The sequence below is a fragment of the Lepus europaeus genome, chromosome 2 (assembly GCF_033115175.1).
Source record: "Lepus europaeus isolate LE1 chromosome 2, mLepTim1.pri, whole genome shotgun sequence".
Taxonomy (NCBI): Eukaryota; Metazoa; Chordata; class Mammalia; order Lagomorpha; family Leporidae; genus Lepus; species Lepus europaeus.
This window is the reverse complement of record NC_084828.1, coordinates 91,537,359-91,556,821: the sequence shown is the minus strand read 5'-3', so window position 1 is coordinate 91,556,821 and position 19,463 is coordinate 91,537,359. Positions and strand designations below refer to the sequence as shown.

Here is a 19,463-nt window from a genome sequence, read left to right as displayed (position 1 = left end):
CTCTATTCCTGCCTGGAAGCAGGCAGTGCCGGGGGTCAGGGCCAGGTGCATGGTGGAGAGAGTGTAGGATTGGCCAAGGGACCAAGGTTTGTGTTGGGCAAGTCACTGACTTGAGTTTTTGCTCCAAATGCAGAGGGAATCACACCTTGATCTCACTCACCTGAAGAAGCTGTTGTTGTGTGGGTGAGAATGGGTACCTTAAGATGTGCTGAGGTGAGGAATTCTTATTTTAGGGATTGTCAGGAGAGAACGAGAAGGGAAGGAAGTCTCGGGTCTCGGAGCGCCTTCCAGGAAATGGCTGCCACACATTATAACCACTTGACATAGTTAATGGAGGTTCTCATCGTGGCTCACATTCACAAATGTCAGCCGAAAAAAACCCGACGCCAGCCTTCCAAGAACAGGCTTGTCTTTATTCAAACCAGTTCCCCCAGTTCTCAGGCTGTTTCTGAAGCCATAAGCACAGAGCAGGTTTTCTGGGCTTCCTGGAGGGGCTTTAAACCGTCAACTCCAGGGGCTGCTTTACTTACGTGCCCTGCAGTACTGACTGTCAGTGGTACTCAGGGCTCGCTGGCAACCAGGACCTTCCAGGAACTGGCTGCTGGGTCAAGGGCAGTCTGAAATCACTTCTCTGGGTGGTCTACACTGCCTGGTGACACCCAAGCCGGTTCCCCCTAGAGTCGGCCCGGCCCGCCTGGAGGCAGCAACCAGCTGCGGGACAGAGCAGCGGGTCTGCTCCCGCATGAACGACCCTGAACAAGTCTTCTCTCTTCTGAGAGCGTCAGTTGCGACTTGCATGGGTTGCAACTTGGTCTTTGGCAGCTCTGACAGCCCGTAAGTTTGGAGCCGAGCTGGGAAGCCAGGGAGGGCGGAGGAGCAGGAAACTGGAAGGCGATTCCATGGCCGGATCTTGTCCGCTCGGGCTCAGCGCTCTCCTTTGGCGCCCGAACAGCAGACCCTGGCTCCCCCGTTTCTCCTGCAGCCCCTCGACTGGGCCGCTTCCTCCTACGTCTCCTTCCTCTTCCTCCGAGCCTCCACACCTCCCTCTTTCCCTGCCTCCTTTGCAAGCTCCCTGCATTCCCACGTCTCCTCCTCTTCCTCCCAGGAAATGCACTGCCCTCGGTGCGCCCACCTTTTGGCAAAGGCACTGCCCGCTGCGGCGCCCCCTCCCCCGCCGGGCGGACGCTGCGCGGCGGCCCCGCGGGCACCCGCCTTCCCATACCTTACATGGACAAATGCGTGCAGGCAAAGTCAGGAATTCAGGCCCCTGACGTCAGCCTCCAGCGCTCAGGGCACCGCACGGGAGACCGAGGGGAGGGGGTGGGGACGGTGGGGAGGAAGGAGGGGGAAAGGCACCAACCAGCAGCCGCTCCAGCCCTGTCGAAGTTTCACTTTTTGTCTGTGGGTTCGCTCCCGGGCCCCGCGCGAGCTTTCCCGGGATAAGTAGCTTTAGCGAGCGGCACAGAGCCGGGCGCCGCAAGGTAAGGGCTGGCTGCACCGCCCGGGGGTGCGGGACGCGGAGCGCGGGCGGCGCGCTCGCTGGGGCCGGTGCGGGGCGCGGGGCCGGGCCTGGCCGGGGCCGGGGACAATGGGAGGGGGAGTGCCCGGGCACCTCCTCCTCCGCCTCTGCCTCCGCCTCCAGCCGCCGCCACCGCCGCCGCTGCCCGGGCTGCCTCCTCCCCGAGGTATTGTTGCAAATCCTCCTTCCTTCCCCCTAGCCTCCGCCTGCGGGCGCCTCGGGAACCCCCAGCCCTTCCCGGGCGCGAGCGCCTCTGGGGCGGCAGGAGCGCGGGGCGCAGAGCGCGGGTCGCGCGCGCTGCCGGGGCTGCCGGGCCCGTGGTGCGGAAGTGCCGGCCGCGGCCCAATCACGGGGTGCGCGCCATGGGGGGAGGGGGGCCCAGAGTTTTTGGGGAAAGCGTCGACCCTGGGCTGGGCGGGGTTGGAGTCTTTCCCCGCGCGCCCCCTGCCTGGGCTTTTCTGGGCGCCCAAGGGGCGGGGCCACGCCCAGCCGCTCGCTCGGAGCTTTCGCGGAATCCCGGTTGTCAGCGTGGAAAGGGCCTAGGGATCCAGACATCCAAGTCCCCCATTTTACAGCCGGGAGGACTGAGGCCCAGGGGGCAGGAGGGCCTTCCCCGAAGTCATGTACTGCGGGCCGAGCCATAACGACTACAGCCGGCCCCCAGCTCCTGGTCCCTTCTCTAAGCATTTTTGGAGTAGCCCCTCGGTGGCAGGGCAGTGCTGGGGGTGCTGGGCCTAGACCTGGCGCTCAGGAGCCCACTCTGACCGCAGGTGGGAGGTGCAGCTGCCTGGGGAAAGGCAGGTTTTAGGCGAGCTGGGGGAAGGAATTTGATTTTCTCTCTCAAACTTGGGAGAGATCCAGAGTAGCCCCTTTGGACGGGGCTGTACTGGATCAGGGCTTTTGAAGGATGGGGAGTTATCTGATGCCCCCGGTGGCACCAAGAAAGGCCCTCGGGATAAGGGACAGCAGACCAGAGGGGACCACAGTCTGTGGGCAGTGGAGATGGAACTGGAAATGCTAGTTTGAGGCCTGGCCGGAAGGGGGAGTGGGCTATTCCCTGGAAGTGTGCAGGAGTTCTGGAGTAGGGCGGGGTCTCTGCCTCCCTGGGGTCCTAGGGCCACTGCAAAGGCTCTCTGGCTTCTCTTCCCTGCAAGGCATCAGCGGCTGTTTCTCCTGCCTCACAGAACAGTTACCAAAACTCATGGCCGTCCCTGAGCCACTTTCCTCATACCAGACATGCTTAACAGAAAGTTTCCAACTCACTCTCTCTCAAGCCTTTTCTCCTTTTTCTAAGTTTCTTGCTTCCTCAATAAAACTCGTTTTCACTAAGGTGTTAGTGACTTTCTGCCCACCCCCCCCCCCCGCCCCCCTGCCATGTGCTTTTAAGGAAGTTTTAAGGAACGGAAGGGAGTGTGTGGCTAGGGGGCCTTTGGAAAGCAGCTCTCCGCCCCTCCCATCCTTAACTCCCTCTGTTTTCCAGATCCAGAGCAGTGCAGCCCTAGAAACTAGTGCGTAACAGTGGGGCAGGGGCCAGGGCACCCAGCAGGGTTTTTACCCCAACGCTGAGGCCTTGACAAGCCAGAACAGGAGTGGAGTGTGGAACCTCCAGTCCACAGGACATAAAAGCCTCACGACACCATTTGGTCTGGCCCTGCCAAAGCCACTGCCGGCGGGACTTGAAGTGCAATAAATCCGCACCAGGCTGATTTTTAAGTTAATCATTTTGTATGGCCTGAGAATGATGTTATAAATACCCAGAAAAAAGGTTCCCCATTCCTGGTCTCGAGCGTAGACTGCAGATGGGATTTGCTGTGCGAGTGGAAGGGTGGCAAGCCTGTGGCCTTTGGGTCAGGCAGTCCTCCAGGGTCAGGTTTCCTGTAAACAGCGGGAGCCTCGAGTTGGCTTCGGGGCCAGGCAGTGGGCGGAGGAGCTGACTGCCTCCGCTGGGACCAGCCTTTCTTAGAGTGACACAGTCTGATGGAGAGGCAGGCCTTCCCAGACAGTGGTGGGTGGCAGAGGAGACCTGATTACAAAGGGCCTTAAAAATGCCAGGTGACAGAGATTGGTCCTGACTTGAAGTCCTCATTGGAGCGTGCTGAGCAGGCTGGGACCTGAGGGGAGGCACCGGCCTTGGGAAGCCTCCTGCTGCCCAGTTCCAGCAGGAGAGACAATGATTTGGCCCTGCGAGTATTGTCAGTGAGTGTTTGCTCATTTCCATGACTTATGTTACGGAGTGCCTGTTATGTGCCATTGGTGAATATGAAAATTTTATAGCACGCTCCTGTTTTTATTGAGACAAATAAATTACAGTAAATCAATTTTAAAGCATTCTTTTTTTCACATTTTACTTTCACTGAAATCCGGTTTCTTGTCATGATGGATGTGTGGTGGTAGAGCAGTTCTTTTTCACCCTAAGTTAACACAGTGGTTTAGATCCCATAAAAATGTATTAATCACGTTCTTTATGAACGTCCATTGTTTTGTGCTGTATAAAACACTTTCCCATCAGCTATTCCACTGGAATCTCAAAGATCTCAGGGCTGGGAAGCCCGGGATTTGCTGGGACTGAAACAGGGCAGCGGGGTAGAAGATGGCGGGTAACATGGCAAAGCCAGACACTGGAGCCTTGCTGCTGTTTTCAAGGAAGGGAAACAGTGCATGAAACACGTTCTGGAGCCCGCTTATGCAAGACTAGCTAGGCTCTGGGGGCGCAAAGACGAGGAAGACTCCTGGAGGAGCACACGTGTGTGTGTGTGTGTGTGTGGTGTGGGGTGGGCGGGGTCAGCAGATGAAGTGCTTGAGGTATGTTTTGACTGCTCTGCCCTGAGGAGGGTCATCCTCAGGGCAGCCATCATAGAGGTGGCAGTGTCAGAATGGAGTCTTGCGGCCCAGGCAGGAATTGCCCAAGTGGGAGGGAGGATCTCCAGGTGCAGGGAAGAAGGTGGCTTTTTCTCAAGGCTGAGGTATGAATGCCGGCTTGGAGGGAGCTCTGGGAAGTGGAGAAGGGCAGAGCTTTCGTCCTTCTGGTAAGTCAGGTGTAAGCTTATCTCAGGGGCTCCAGAGGCCAACAAATGGTTCGGTGGAGACCAACTGGAGAGCGAAGCTGGGCAGGGCTCTGCACCTTCTCTGGGATTATGTATTTGGATAGTCACAAGGTACAGTGATTCCTGCTAGCTGAGTGAACCTGAGACTTTGACCCAGGGCAGTAATTAGGTGCTCAGAGCTGAGTGTGTCCGTGGTGGGTAGGGACTTTTCCTGGGCTGTGCCCTGCTGGAGGTGGGCAAGGCGGGATGAAGCTGGTGTCTAGGTGGAAATCCATGGATGTGCAGGTGCACAGGAGGTACATGACACGTGGGTACAGGGGAGGGAGAAGGGATGGCAGTGTTGTGGGATTCTGCCCATAGGCCTGGAGGGAGGACTGCTGTGTTCCTAATGTAGGTCACACAGGTGAGACTGGAGGGTGAGTGCGTGGCTGGAGGGCTAAAGGGATGAATGCTTGGAAGCAGGTAGACCAGAGTTGAGGCTAGAAAATGTTTATCTTCTCATTCTCTCCTAATAGTACAATTTTTAAAAAATTTAAAATACTTGTGTAATTATCATATTGATTCATTAAGGCAGGTTTGAGGATTGTAACTTGTGCAGATGAGAGAATGACAAGTGAAATAAGGTTCACAACTTAGTAACATGGTGTAGTTTGGGACTTTTGTCTGATCTGGAGCCTTCTCACCTTTCTTTTCTGTGTTCGCAAGCACCAGAAGTTGAAATCCACTGTGTTCTTTGGCATCCTTCCCCGGAATTTCATTCAGCACGCATTCCTTGAGTCCCAAGGGGATGAGAGTTGAGGGCTCACCTGGGTGAGCAGCCTTCTGTGTTCCACAAGGGAGCTGCCCTTGCCCTCTGTTTTCTCCGAAGAGGCTGCCGTTCCCTCCGCCTTAGGGTTTCTTCTCTCTCCAGACCTAACTGGAGAAGCCCCAGCGCCTGTCAGCCCCGCCTCTCTTTCCATCCCCCTGCAGCAGTAAGCATTTGCTGGGCTCTGCAGACAGGTAGTCGGAGTGGTCAAGTAATCAGGTGATCAGCAATGAAGGGCGTGGGTCTCAGGCATTGCCCTTAGCGAGGGGGCTTCTCTGGAGTTGAACCAAACAGCTCCTGTTGGATCTGGCTGTTCCCTCAAGACTCAGAGAGATCCCTAGGGGCCTTCCTGTCACCTGCCTCAGGTGGGCCTTTGCATTTTGATAACTTGCAGATAAAGGCATGATGAGCTGCCTGTTTTCTGGTGAGAGGACCCAGCTCCCAGGAATGGCACCTGGCGAAAGGAATAAGAGCTTGCTTCTCTCGTCTTTGAATCCTTGCCTCTCATCTCCGATGCCTTGAAGATGTTCAGTAGCTGTTTGCTGAGCGGATGAACAGCGTCTGTTGACACAATATAAGCGTGAATCACCACTTCACCTTACCTACGTGCTTGTCTGCCTCACTTCCATTTAGAATAAGCTTCTTGAGGATGCTAATGCTGTCTCCTTTCTTGATGTCCGTATTCCCAATGCACATGAGTGTGCCCGACCCATGAGAGGCCTCCGGCAGTTCTTGCTGGATGAAGACAGGAAGTTCACTGCAACCAGGGACAGCAGTCACGGGGGAGAGGGACTGTTTTTCTGATCCCACCTCAGGAGCCTAAGGAGCCCCAGCACTGGCCTGAGAATCACCTGTGCTGAAGTTGTGCCCGTGAGGTGAAGGCTGGGGAACAGAGGGACCAAGGAGTGTGGAGCGTTGCTAGGTCAGTGATGCTGAGAGTGATTGCACCTGCTGCTGCTCTAAAACTTTCCCCTCCCATAGCTGGTGGTTCTGCTGGCCTTGACCATTCCTGTTTCCTTAATCCATGCCTTTACCTTTGCTGCTTCCTCCACCTGGGTATCTGCCTATTGTAAGCCTATAATCCTTTAAGATTGAGATCAGGGGCTGGTTGTTGTGGCACAGCTGGTAAAGCTACTGCCTGCAGTGCTACATCCCATATGGATGCCGGTTCGAGTCCTGGCTTCTCCACTTTTGATCCAGCTCTCTGCTATGGCCAGGGAAAGCAGCAGAGGATGGTCTAAGTGCTTGGGCCCCTGCACCCAGGTGGGAGACCCAGATATAGCATCTGGCTGTTGGGACTGTTTGGGGAGTGAACCAGAGGATGGAAAATCTCTCTCTCTCTCTCCCTTTCTAACTCTGCCTTTCAAATAAATAAAATAAATCTGAAAATCGAGATATAATTCACCTAGGGCCATGAAGCAACTTGCAGACTCCTTGCCTTTCCCCTACATAGATGTGTGATCACTTCTAACCCAGTCTTTTGTATTAAATTTAGTACAACCATTTGCTGTCTAATGACATTTTGGTCAGTGGTGGTCTATATATATGACAGCAATATCCTAAGATTCTAATGTCTAGTGATGCTGTAAGCATCTTCATTTGTGGGAGTATACTTTATAATTTTTACAAAACAATGGAATCACTTGGCAACGCACTTTTTTAAAAAAAGATTAATTAATTTATTTGAAAATCAGAGGTGCAGAAAGAGAGAGAGAGAGAGAGAGAGAGAGAGATGTTTTTAATCCGCTGGTTCACTCCCCAGATGGCTACAATGGCCGGGACTGGTCCAGGCTGAACCAGGTGAACCCAGGTGCTAGAAGCTTCTGTGTCTCCCATGTAGGTGGCAGGGGCCCAAGCACTTGAGCCATCTTCTGCCACTTTCCCAGGCCATTAGCAGGGAGCTGGATTGGAAGTGGAACAGCTGGGACTCAAACTGGTGCCCATATGGGATGCATCATAGGCAGTGGGTTTACGTGCTACACCATAACACTGGCCCTGACAACACGCCTCTTAGAATGTGTCCCTGTTGTTCAGCAACAAGTGGCCATGAGTTTGTGCTGAATGGTTCCATGTGCCAGGCAGAGAAGCTGGATACTGGCCAGCAGAGAAAACTGAGCTGGGCTTTTCCTTTAAGAAGTGCCAGTCTAGTATAGGAGACAGTTTAAAATGGAGCATGCTAAGGCCTTAATAAAGAGCTAATGGGAACAGGAAGAGAGGAGTGACTAGCCTCTTGGAAGACCTGGGAATGCGCATGGAAAAGAAGACATTTGAGTTGGGGTTCGAGGAGTGAGGAGGTGTTCATGTGGTGCAACCCACAAGGGTGGGGGAGCTTTCCAGGCAGAAGAGTCTTGTACACAGACCTGAGGCCCAGGAGCGTCTGGGGAAGAGAGAAGTGTGTTCAGAGATCACTGTGAGAGATGGGGATGGCTAGGGAGGGTGGGGTGATGGACAGCAGGCTGAACTAAGAACAATGGCAGAAGTGGCAAGGGGTGAGGGTCTATGATTGCTTCTTGAGCAAAGGAGGGCCTTCCTGGGTCCATCCTTCCGACAGCTCTGATGGCTGAGAAGTTGCAGGCCAACCCCAGGAGCAGGGACCCAGCTTAGGAGACTGCTGAGAGACGGACCATTTTTCTGGTCAGCAGAGTAGAGAGGCAGCAAGGGATTCTGGAAGCTGTGCACTGTTAAAATAATAGCAAGTAGTTTAGTGCCTACTCCTGTCCTTTTAATTATTTGCTAGCTTATCAGTCTTGTGTGGACAACTGTTTCCTGGATACCAGAGTTCGTAGTCAATAGGAGAAGCAGCAAGCTGGCAGCCAAGTCCTGCCTTGTCAGCACTGACAGGAGCCTTGGGGTGACCTGAGCCTTCGTGGTGCAGATGAGGGAATTGAGGCCCAACACAGCTTTGTGTGGTCACACCCTTGTCACCTGAGCTGGTGTTGGGCCCTGGCCCAGACTCCCAGACCAGCCCGCATTCCATGGTGGCTGTTCATTCTCAGTTTCTGCTGCACCTGACATGTTGCTTCCTTATCCTGCCGTCTCAGCCCCAGGGGCTTTGCTTTGGAGAATTTTGGGAGGGATGGTAGCTTGGAGTGCACTTTATCTTTGGCTTCAACCTGGTGCTTTGCACTTTGAATGCAGTATGATTAAGGTGGTTCAGTTGGAATGTGTGTGTGGTTTGGGGATTTATTTATTTTACTGCCACTGATGGTTGTGGCTTGTGTGTGAGAACCAAGCTACTGGCTCTGTGCTAAGTCCAAGGTTCCATGCTTGTGACAGTCCCTCTCTCTGTCCCCACTGTTCTTGTATGTGTCCTTACTTTTGCTTGCCTAAGGTTTTCAGACTGACCATCTCAGATCCATTGCAGGTAAATCCCCCTGCCTTTTCCTTTCCTCTTAAATGTGCCCGTCGCAGCCCATCTCGCAGAACCCGTTAGTGTTTCATTCCCTTCATAGCACTTTATGTGGTGAATGCATTTTACAATCATTTTTATTACTTAGTCCCCAATTGCTATCCAAGATATGGGTTGACAAGTCTTGTCTTGTAGAAGTGGCAGGAGTCCAGGGGTGAAGGAACCTTCCCAGTGGGGTGCACGGCCTTAAGTGGCAGAGTGAGAAAAGATTCCTGCCTCCAGAGCTCTTGTCCCACTCTGTCCCTTCTGTGGTGAGCAAGCCCTATACACAGGGAAGGAACTTCTTGTTATTTCACTGATATTCATTAGCAACCCCAGCTACTTTAGTCCAAGGCTTTGGAAAGCAAGGCTGAGAGTCAGGTGTGGGACCGTGGAGCCTGAGAGCCTGGGCTTACCCATCCCATCATCTTGGTAGTACCATCACCCATGGTTTTTGATGTAGGGAAAACCAAAACCTGTGTTTGGGCCACCCATGAGTGCTGTGATCTTAAACAAGTTCGGAACATGCCTGAGCCTCAGCTACCCTCAAAAAGAGAGCAGCTGATGCAATGCCTTTGTGGGAACCAGACACAGTTTTGTGAAGGGGCTTTATGAGGCAGCATAGTGTTTGCGTCGGGCCAGTTCTGAGTGGCCAGCGTGCTGTCCGGCCCACACGGGTGGGACCTTGCCCTGCTGGTGGGGAGCATGGGATTTAGACCCAGCTTATTGCTAGTGCCAGGGCTTCTTGGGGTAAACACTGAAACCTGGGAAGGCTAGGACCAAGAGGCAATGGAAGAAAGCTTGCTCAGGCTAGTGCTAGTTAAGAGATAAGGTTGACTCTGTGTATGTACTGTAGCTGGGTTCTTGGATCTATTCTTTTCCATCCGGTGGCCCGAATAACGATTTGGAACTGCAACCGTGGAAGCCCAGTGCTGTGCTGAATCCAGTGCCAGGAGGTCAGCAGAGACACGTGCCCTTCGTCTTTCTAATGAATTTCCACTAAAGATTGTTCTTGTTTAGTTCCCAGGAAGAAAACAACCGGGTTGGCACCTAGAGTGTCTTTCTTGTTTGGTATGAAAACTGATAGTTCCCAAGAACTGCAATAAGGAGTTGGCCCGCAGAGGGTGGGGTGTGCCCTGACTCATGGGAAAGGCAAACTCTACAGGGACCAGGCGGGTGAGTGGCACTTTTTCTTAGAGTGAGGTGAAAGGTAGGTCAGCATTCCATTAGCTGCCCGTTTCTACCCTGGAAATCTCTCCTCTGGGCCATGGCAGCTTCACTTGGAGAATATTAAGGTCCCAGCATTGACAGCTGGGCAGGACTTTAAAGAAATATTTGTCCATCAGTTTGATACATTTGTGTATTGATTTGTTTGGCATAATGTGCCAAAGTGTACCTTTGAATGGATTTGAGGCGACTGTCATTTGATTGAGCACTGAAGGGTGAGTGTACAATTGTGGGAGGGGCTAGAGGAGGAGAGAATATTTAGGTGCTCCCATTTAAATAAATAACATGGAAAGAGACCTGGAGAGGAGAAAGTGTATGATGCCTTGGGCAGTTACAGTCATGGGTGGCATAATAGAGTCCAGGGACATGAGGCTGAGACCAAGAAGGGCCCTAATGGCTCTTTGGAGTTGAGACTTCATCAAGTAGGACAGTGAGATGCTTGGGTCTGTCCTTTTGGAGATTGATTGGTTATGGGGCGCTGGATGGATTGGAGGATGGTGGAGAGAGTGAGAGGTCCTGCAGTATCCCAGGTGGGAGATCGAACAAAGCTGGATTAGGCTTGAGGCAGTGGATGTGAGTCACTCAGTCTTCTCATTTTATAGAAATGGAGACCCAGGCCCTGAGCAGATACCACAGCCCTGGTCCCAGCACAGCCGTCTGGTGACCTCATCCTCTAACTGGTGTCTTAGAAGGGTGACAGAATATATGCCTGGGGAGAGAACTATTTGTCAACTGCTTTTCCTCTTGAAAGTATTCCAGGAAACCTTTTCATTCTGAATAGAATTGACTATTTCTGGATTTATAGAATCTCCAATCACTGGGGGAAAAACAACTGGTTTGGCACTGAGAGTGTCTTTCTTATTTGATATGAAAACTAATCATGTTACAGTGAAAATTCAAGCATTCTGGGTGAGCACTTGGGATGGTGGTTAAGATGCCACTTAGGATACGCACATCTCATAGCAAAGGCCTGGGTTCCAGTCCCACCTCTGCTTCTTATCTAGCTTCCTGCTAGTGCACCCCTGGGGAGGCATCAGGTGATGGCTTAAGTACTTGGGTCCCTGTCACTCATGTGGGAGACCTAGAATGACTTCTATTTTCCTGGCTTCAGCCTGGCCCAGCCCTGGCTGTTGCAGAAATTTGGGAGGTGAACCAATGGCTGGAAAATCTTTCTCTCCCTTTCAAGTAAAAGAAAATACATAAATAAAAATTTTTAAAAATTCAGGCATTGGTTGAAGACCTCTGCAAGAGGCTCTTTGAGGCCTTTCAACCTTGACTTTCCTTATTTCTTTATTCATTTGTTTTAATTCCTGGGAAAAGATATAGAAATATCATTTGGGGGTCCTCTCTCGATTTGTCTTCCTTATCATTGTAGTCATTTTGGAGAAAAGTCAGAAGTATGAACAGTATAGTAAGAGAACCACCATTTTGGTGTCAATAAATTAACACTCAGCAGAGAGATCTTTGTGGCCCAGGCCAGCTTGCATGATGTGATTGCAATAGAACCATCAACGTAGTATGGCTCTTTCTGCAGCTTGCTAATTTTTAAAAGTTTATTTATTTGAAAAGCATAGCAATAGAAAGGAGGGAGAGAGAGAGAGAGGGAGGGAGGGTGGGAAGGAGAGAGGGAGAGAGAGAGGGAGAGAGAGAGAGAGAGAGAGAGAGAGAGAGAGAGAGAAAACGAACTACATGGGTAATAGGAACCTAGTACTTGCACCATCACATGCTGCCTCCCAGGGTGCCCACTAGCAGGAAGCTGGATCAGAAGCAGAAGTGGGAATTGACTCTAGGCATTCTGATATGAGATGAGGACTTTCCAAGCAGTGGCTTAACCTGCTGTGCTGTGCAGCCTGCCCCATTTGCCGTTTTTATAGGGTTTACAGTTAAGCATGTGTTTTTCTTGTAACTTACAAGTGAATCATTCCAGTAGCCCTGTGGTTACTATGGTCCAAGTTTTACTGATCAGGAACTTGAGGCTGGGAAAGATTAAATGATCTGACCTGGGCTCAACCTAGTTGGACATTGACCCAGGACTCAAGTTTTCTATTAACAGGATACTAAAGTCCCCCTATGCCTGCCTGTGCAGACATCTCAACCAGGCTCTGGCTTTTGTTCCTGTCCATACCCTCTGCATCCATTGTGGATCCTGATATGTGGTAGGAATTTAATAAACGTTTGTTGAATGAACCTATGAATGAATGTATTCTATAAATGAAGTAATAAATGACAACCTGAGTTTTAAGAATATCTTTAGTAGTATAGAAATTGAGTGAATTCTTTAATTACTCTGAATCAAAAGATAATAAAAAAGAGCTCACTTAGAATACATTTACTTAACTTCATTAAAAAATCAAAATCCCTCTACTTAAATACTTCTCTCTGATCTCTTTGAGACCATAATTCTAGTTGAAACTTCCCAAAAGTGCATGGCCACATTTTTGTACATTTACATAATTTCTTTTTGCTTACTATTATTACAACAAAGCTCTTCCTTATTTTTTCCCAAGCTTTATATTTACCTGAAATCAATAAATCTTACTTTAACGACTAGCCTTTTGGAAGTAGGATAGTTTTAAGTTAAAAAAAAATCAAGTGCAATTCAGTACATCAAAACACGTAATGATAAACATCAATGGAAATAGCTTTTATTCCCTTCTAAACTGTTTTGTAAAAGCAATGACTTAGGCATTTTTATTTTCCCCCACCTTTTAAAAAATATTATTAATTTGAGTGGCAGAGAGACAGAGATCTCCCACCTGCTGGCTCATTCCGCAAATGCCTGTGATCACTAGGCTGGGCTGAGAGCCCGGAACTCAATCTAGGTCTTCTTTGTGGGTGGCAGGAGACCACCCCACCATTTGCGCCATTGCCACTGCCTCCCTGGGACTGCACAGCAGGAAGCTGGAGGCAGAGCTGCTTTCAAACTTAGGCATGTCTATGCGTCTTAACCACTAGGCTAAAAGCCCAGCACCCTCCCTTACTATTGTATTATGTGGTTATCTCTTTGGGCTGTTGTAGAACTGCTTGGATGATTTGGAGAGTCAGAAGGTTTGGAGTCAAATCATGGCTCTGCCACTTGTTACCAATATGCCTTTCCCTTTTCTCCGGTTATGAAGTCTCTGGGAGCTTCTGATTCTTTATCTGTAAAAGGGAATACCAGTGCCATTCATGGATCGTGGTTGTGCAAGGAGTTCTCTGGTCAGCGTGGAAAAGCACTGGAGCCTATGTAATGTCACTGCAAACTGTTGTCCCCATTCTCTTAGGTGGTTTAGGTGTCAGCCTACCAGATGGTAAGGTAGCTGAGCTCTTTCCCCTTTTGTTTCTCCACGGAAGACCTTAAATAAATATGTTTTGATTGGTTAAACTTGTTCTCAGTTCTTTGGAGTGAGAATTTACAGGTGTGAAAGTTCCAAGTATTTCTATTATTTTTCATATTTGTTGCCATTTATTCTCCAAAAATCCCACTACTTTGCAGAGTCACTGGCAGTGTATGGATCTGCTTGTTTCACTGTATCTACACCAGGATTTAATTTTACAACTTGGGTTTGTCTTTGTGTAATTAATATGTAAGAAACGGTATTTCATTATTACTCTAATCTGCATTTCTTTCATTATCAAACAAATTTCCCAAGCCGAGGTTTAGTGTTTGTGTTTCTCCTCGTGCAGATTGTCAAACGACAGTATTTAAAAACGGTCTGTGCTGTAGAAACTTGGTAAGAGAGGGCTAAAAATGCTTAGTGCTCTGAGTTGCCTAAATTTGCTTTATGTATTCATTCATTCAGTCCGTCCGTTGATGCTGTTGGGCACCTGCTATGTGCCAGGCAGTGTTCCAGGGGCTGCATATACTGTGAAGAAAAAACGGAGTGCAGAAAGTCAGCGATCTACAATCCCGCTTCCTCATTTGATGTGTGTGATAGCTGAGGCTTGGACAAGTGAGGTTAATTACCTAAGGTCATGCAGCTCGTTCAGTAATAGAGCCAACCATTTATTTGAACAGTAATGATTTCAAGTGTTTTCTATCAGTAGGCTTTTAAACCCTGGAGACATCCTGGAAATTTCAGTGTTGTGATGTTAAATATGATCTCCACACTGTATCCACACTGAGAAAGCAAAGGCCTGGCTTGTGCTTCAGAAAACATGTCCATCTGGTTCTTTGGTCTACTTAGATATAAGCCCTTCCTAGTCATCGCTGGTGCTTTTCAACTTATGTTTATTCTTAAAAGAATACACAGTAGCAAAACGGGACCAGAAAACAAAGTGCCAATCCAAATTCTTTGGGCTAACTGTGAAGTTTTTTGGCTATGTTTTTGGTACGTGGAGAGAACGGATGACATATTTCCCTTTCAAATAAAATCGTCAATTTAGATTTAATAAGGCAGTTATCTTCAGGTAATAAAAATTCAACTAACTTGCCATAACTATCTTGTTTAAAGTCAATTAAGAGCCTGATATTCCTCACTTGCTGGGTAAAATTTAATAGAACTTCAGTTAAGCATTTATTGCTTATTTAATTCAAAATTAAGTTAATCACCACAGTTGGTAACAACCACTGAGTATTTAATTAACATTCAGCAAACTCTTATTAAGTCTAAATGAGATACAGACAGGTCTTGTTTATCCCCAACATTTATGCCCTCCTCCACCCCAAAGGGCCTTTGGTTTTCCCAGTGTTCTCCTCTTCTGACTTGTCGTCTTCATTTTCTCCATATTCAGCCTGAGCCAAGGAGAGGAGGAGTCAGCAGTCTGCGGTGTCTGGAGACCTCTGGGTGCATGGGTACCCGAGAAACTTTCCCATCACATTCCATTCCATTTTTTAAGAATTGCCGCATGCATTTTCTGCGTGAGACAGTCTTGCAAGCGGCAAGGAAGATACATGGGAGGTCATCCTGCTGTTTTGGCTCTGTCTTTTCATGTAACACAGAGCTATTGGCCTCCGTGGGTAGGGCTGGGTGTCGGGGGTGCCGTGATGGTGATCAGACAGCATCTCTGCTCTCGGGAGGGCATGCCGTCTAGAGAGGTGGATGCTGCTCCAACAGCACCGAGGTCCCTTACAATGCTGTCGTTCTCTGAGACAGTGTTTCCCCAAGTGTCCACCTTCTACTTGTTTGGAAAAAGATTCCTTTATTTCATTGAAAGGCAGAGTTACAAAGAGAGGGAGGGAGGGAGGGAGGGAGGGAAAGACAGAGAGAGAGAGAGAGAGAGAGAGAGAGAGAGAGAGAGAGAAAGAGATCTTCTGTCATCTGGTCCCCAAATGACTGCAATGCCAGGGCTGGGTCAGATGAAACCTGGGGCCAGGAGCTTCATCTCATTTTCACGTGGGTGGCAGGGTTTCAAGCACTTGGGCCATCTTCCACTGCTTTCTCAGGTGCATTAGATGGGAGCTGATTCGAAGTGGAGCAGACGGAATTCTAACTGGCGCTCATGTGGGATGCTGGGATGTTAGCATTGCAGGTGGTGCCTTAACCCACCACGCCACCACGCTGGCCCCGCCAAAGGAGCTTTGCTTCCATGGATATCTTTGTCATGAGCCTTTTCTGAGGTTTTAGTAAATAATGTACTTTGTGACCTCCCAAGTGGTTTAGTCTTCAAAATTCTTTCATTGTAGACCCTGGCATTCCCCCATTTTCCCTCGAACATTTCTTGGAATTAGGTATCCGTTTTGCTGTGGGAAAAGCTGCTTTGGACCATAGGTCTTGTCCTTTGCAGTGAGAAGTGAGGGAGCTGGGGTTTGCAAGCTGATGGGAACTAACATGCTGAGCCTCTCAGAGCTGAGAAGGGCAGCGTAGACGTCCACCTTATTAACTGTGATAGAATTAGGAGTTCTACTCTCTGGCCACTTCCAAAGGAGCCTGGACAACGGAATTCAAAGAGAAGTTTATTTTGGAGTGAAATTTTGTGTTTGAAATCCATGCATTTTTTTTTCAAAGTACACATTTTTCAGAAACTTTTTGAAGACCTCTTGTATTGGAAAGGTGTGCAGATACAGTGGGCAATTCCAGACACACGGGCTTCTGGCTGTAGTTGTCATATGAGATGAAGGCAGGCTGTCCCCCTGGAAGACAGGTAGGCCTGGGGGGGCGGTTCCTATGACCCTGGAGGCAGAACAGCTGTGGAATCCTGGCATGACTGGTTTGGTGGAGACACTGTCACATCTTGACGTCATAACTTGGACCAGTTTTCATTGCAGTGCGAACCTGGAGAGGTTTGTGAGGCAGTGGACTTCCTGCTTTAGGTTTATTTCCAACTGAACACCTGCCCATCTGCAGACATGATCTTTAATTCATGCAAGGCATTTTTTTTTATTTTTAAGAGTTTTTTTGAGAGGTAGCATTAAAGACAGAGAGGGAGAGACAGAGAGAAAGGTCTTCCATCCACTGGTTCACTCCCTAAATGGCCACAATAGCAGGAGCTGAGCTGATCTGAAGCCAGCAGCGAGGAGCCTCCTCCAGGTCTGCCATATGGGTGCAGGGGCCCAAGGACTTGGGCCATCCTCTACTGCTTTCCCAGGCCATAGCAGAGAGCCGGATCGGAAGAATAGTGGGACTCGAACCAGCGCCCATATGGGATGCGGCACTGCAAGCAAAGGCTTAGCCTATTATGCCACAGCACAGGCCCCTGATAAGGTATTCAGACACCTTGTCTAGGGTGGAGACTCTGCCCTGTGAATCCCCATCTTTCAAGCAGGGGTCTTGGCCCCTTCGTGGATGGCTTCATTCTAACAGGTCTAGTTTCCTTTTGGTTCCTCTGCCTTCCCTTTCCATTAAATGTACCTTACACTGTTGAGTCACCTGTGTCTTCCTTTTTCATTCTTATCCAAATGTATCATCCTTTTCATTTAGGTCAAGCTACTCTTTTGTATTCTCCCTGAAAAGACATCTATTTCCTTTACAATAATGCTGTCAGTGTTCCCTCTCCCATAGCAACCAGCAGATGGAACATGCGAGATGAGATGCAGGAGAAGCTACAAATCTGCTCCACCACGTCACGGGCGACTGGGTCTCAAGCTGTGCTCTCCGGGTGTCAGCTGGCAGTGCCCAGCCTGTCGTCCTTACGTATGTGAAAGGGAGCACAGGCCAGGGAAACGGGAGCCCTCTTTCTCTTTTGATTTCTTGTTGGACATGATTTTCCTCCATCTTTGAAATGTCAGGATTGGGCTAGGGTTACTCTTAGGACCCTTTCAACTTAGAACATGTTGATTTTTTAAAAGATTTATTTATTTATTTGGAGATCAGAGTTACACAGAGAGAGAAGGAGAGGCAGAGAGAGAGAGAGAGAGAGAGAGAGGTCTTCCATCTGTTGGTTTACTCTCTAACTGACTGTGACAGCTGGAGCTGCACTGATCCAAAGCCAGGAGCCAGGAGCCAGGGGTTTCTTCCAAGGACTTGGGCCATCTTCTACTGCTTTCCCAGGCCATAGCAGAGAGCTGGATTGGAAGTGGAGTAGCCAGGACTCGAACCGGTACCCACATAGGATGCCGGCACTAAAGGTGGTGGATTTACCTGCTGTGCTACAGTGCCAGCCCCTGAGCATGTTGAGTTTTAACATTTTCTGAGTCAGCGTAAGTTCAATTGAACCTGGATTGTTGATCAGATGTGTCTTTTTGAGCCTAGGGATATGAGCAAAGAAATGTGGACAATCAGCACAGCCTCATGCCCACACACCATAGGCTTTCTGTGGATAATGGATCTCGTGTATCTGACTCATTCTGGATTCATGGTCCTTAGATCTTATTTCGTTTTCCTCCACTGCTCAAGCTTGCCTCTTCTTTGCCTACTGTCTTGTTGCTGTAAGGTTTGCCATTCTCCAGCTAGGGAACTCCCGTTCTCCCAGCTGTTTCTCTCTGGCTGTGTCCAGCGATGGGGTCCACTCTGGAGCATGCGCTTGCTGTGCAGACCTTGCAAATGCGGCCTGCACCATTCATTCCGCCCTCCTCCCAAACAGACACTTGGGGGTGAACATGTCAGTAGGCCTCTGGCAAGGGCTGAGCACAATGGCATCGCACGGGCTGCTGGTGCAACTCTGCGAGAATGAGAGGTCAGAGAGGGCAGGGCACAGGTAGGGCAGTCCCAGGGATGTCGTTCAGACGTGAGAGGCCACTGGGGATGCAGTGTGGTTTGGTTCTGCTCCAGGGGAGGCTTTCAGAACTTGGGAAGTTTCCTCGAGAGTCTTTCAGTTTCCTCTCCTTTCTGGGAAATACAATACTCACATTCCTGTCTTTGTGTTAGTCTTTTGGTCTCTTCTCTTTAGACAGGCCTACTTGAAAATTCCAGAACCATTTGCACGGCTTTGGTCTACCTACGGAGTACTCATGAGCGTGGGCTCTGCACGGACAGCGCCTGTGTTTGTGCCTGGGCTCTGCCATGAGCATCTTGACTTGTTGCTATTTAGGTTCCTGCTTCCTCATCTATAAAATGAGAATAGCAGTCTTAGCGCGTCTCGTTGTTGTAAGGATTTAATGAGCTCCTGTGATACAGCCTGATGCCTGCTGTGTGTGAAACATGAGCACTGTCACCAATGCCATCCTGTTAGAGTCACAAGGGGTGGTTTGGAAAAGCAACTGGAGACCATCTGAATGGGCAGGGTTTTTTTTTTTTTTTTTTTTTTTTTTTTTTTTTTTTTATTGTTGTTGTTACTGTTGTCTGTTAAAAGAAACTGAATTTTGGACTCTGCTTACTTTTTAAGTAAGTCCCATATGCCCCTCACCAAGTTTCTTTCAATTCTGACATCTTCCATCCCTGTGACACATTTGTCAAAGCTAAGAAAGTGACGTTGCGACCTCACTAAGACCTGCGTCCAGCCTGTGTTCGGATGTCAGCTGCTTTTCCACTGACTTGCTTGTTCTGGTCCAGGTTCCAGCCCAGGTGTTACGTTGTGTTGAGTTGTCCTATCTCCCCAGTTGAGAATGGTTTTACAGCTTTCGTTTTATTTATGCAAAGGCCTATGGCAGCCTCTCATGATGAATGAGTAAGCTAGAACGGATGTGGATGAAGTGGGGGGAGAGTGGGGGGGTTCCGTGTTTCTTCTCTCCTGTTTCTCCCTAAAGGACTCTGGCAAAGAGGAGCTGAAAAATCAGTAAATTCAGCCTCCTCCCTTAGAATGGAGACAGCTCCCAAAACTGAAATGACAATGCTAGGAGAAGCTGGAAGGCAAGAGGAGGTCCAAAAGGTTCCATTCCTTTTGTTAAATGATGCACGGGCAGCAATCAGGGTTTGCATTTAGGAACTTCTGTTACTTTCCTCAGTTTTCCTTACCTGTAAAATGGGTCCTGCAATCAGTGATTCCTCGTTAGGACTTAACTCTCACAAAATAGCACAGTTTTCCTTCTGAAGCTTATGTGAGCCAAGATGCTCACTTTTAGCACAGCCCAGAACTTAGCAGGCTCTCAATAAATGTTTGAATAAAGAAGTCTTGAAGATTGGGAAACCGTGGCCTTAAGAACCTACTTCAGGAAGACGGGGACACGTTGATGTGAAACGAAGA

At 49.3% G+C, this 19,463-nt stretch overlaps 1 protein-coding gene across 7 annotated transcripts in view; it reads left to right on the top strand.

The window, feature by feature from the left end:
* The first annotated feature begins 1,335 nt into the window (after positions 1 to 1,335).
* Positions 1,336 to 19,463, top strand: part of LPP (LIM domain containing preferred translocation partner in lipoma) — a 742,983-nt gene continuing 724,855 nt past the window's right edge. For 5 of the 7 annotated variants that reach the window (XM_062210203.1, XM_062210206.1, XM_062210207.1 and 2 more), the window contains exon 1: positions 1,336 to 1,481. The gene's annotated coding sequence lies outside the window, so the exon portion shown is untranslated. Of the gene's footprint in view, positions 1,482 to 1,602; positions 1,686 to 19,463 lie in introns of those variants that run through there. The other 2 variants (XM_062210196.1, XM_062210204.1) reach the window with 2 other exon arrangements.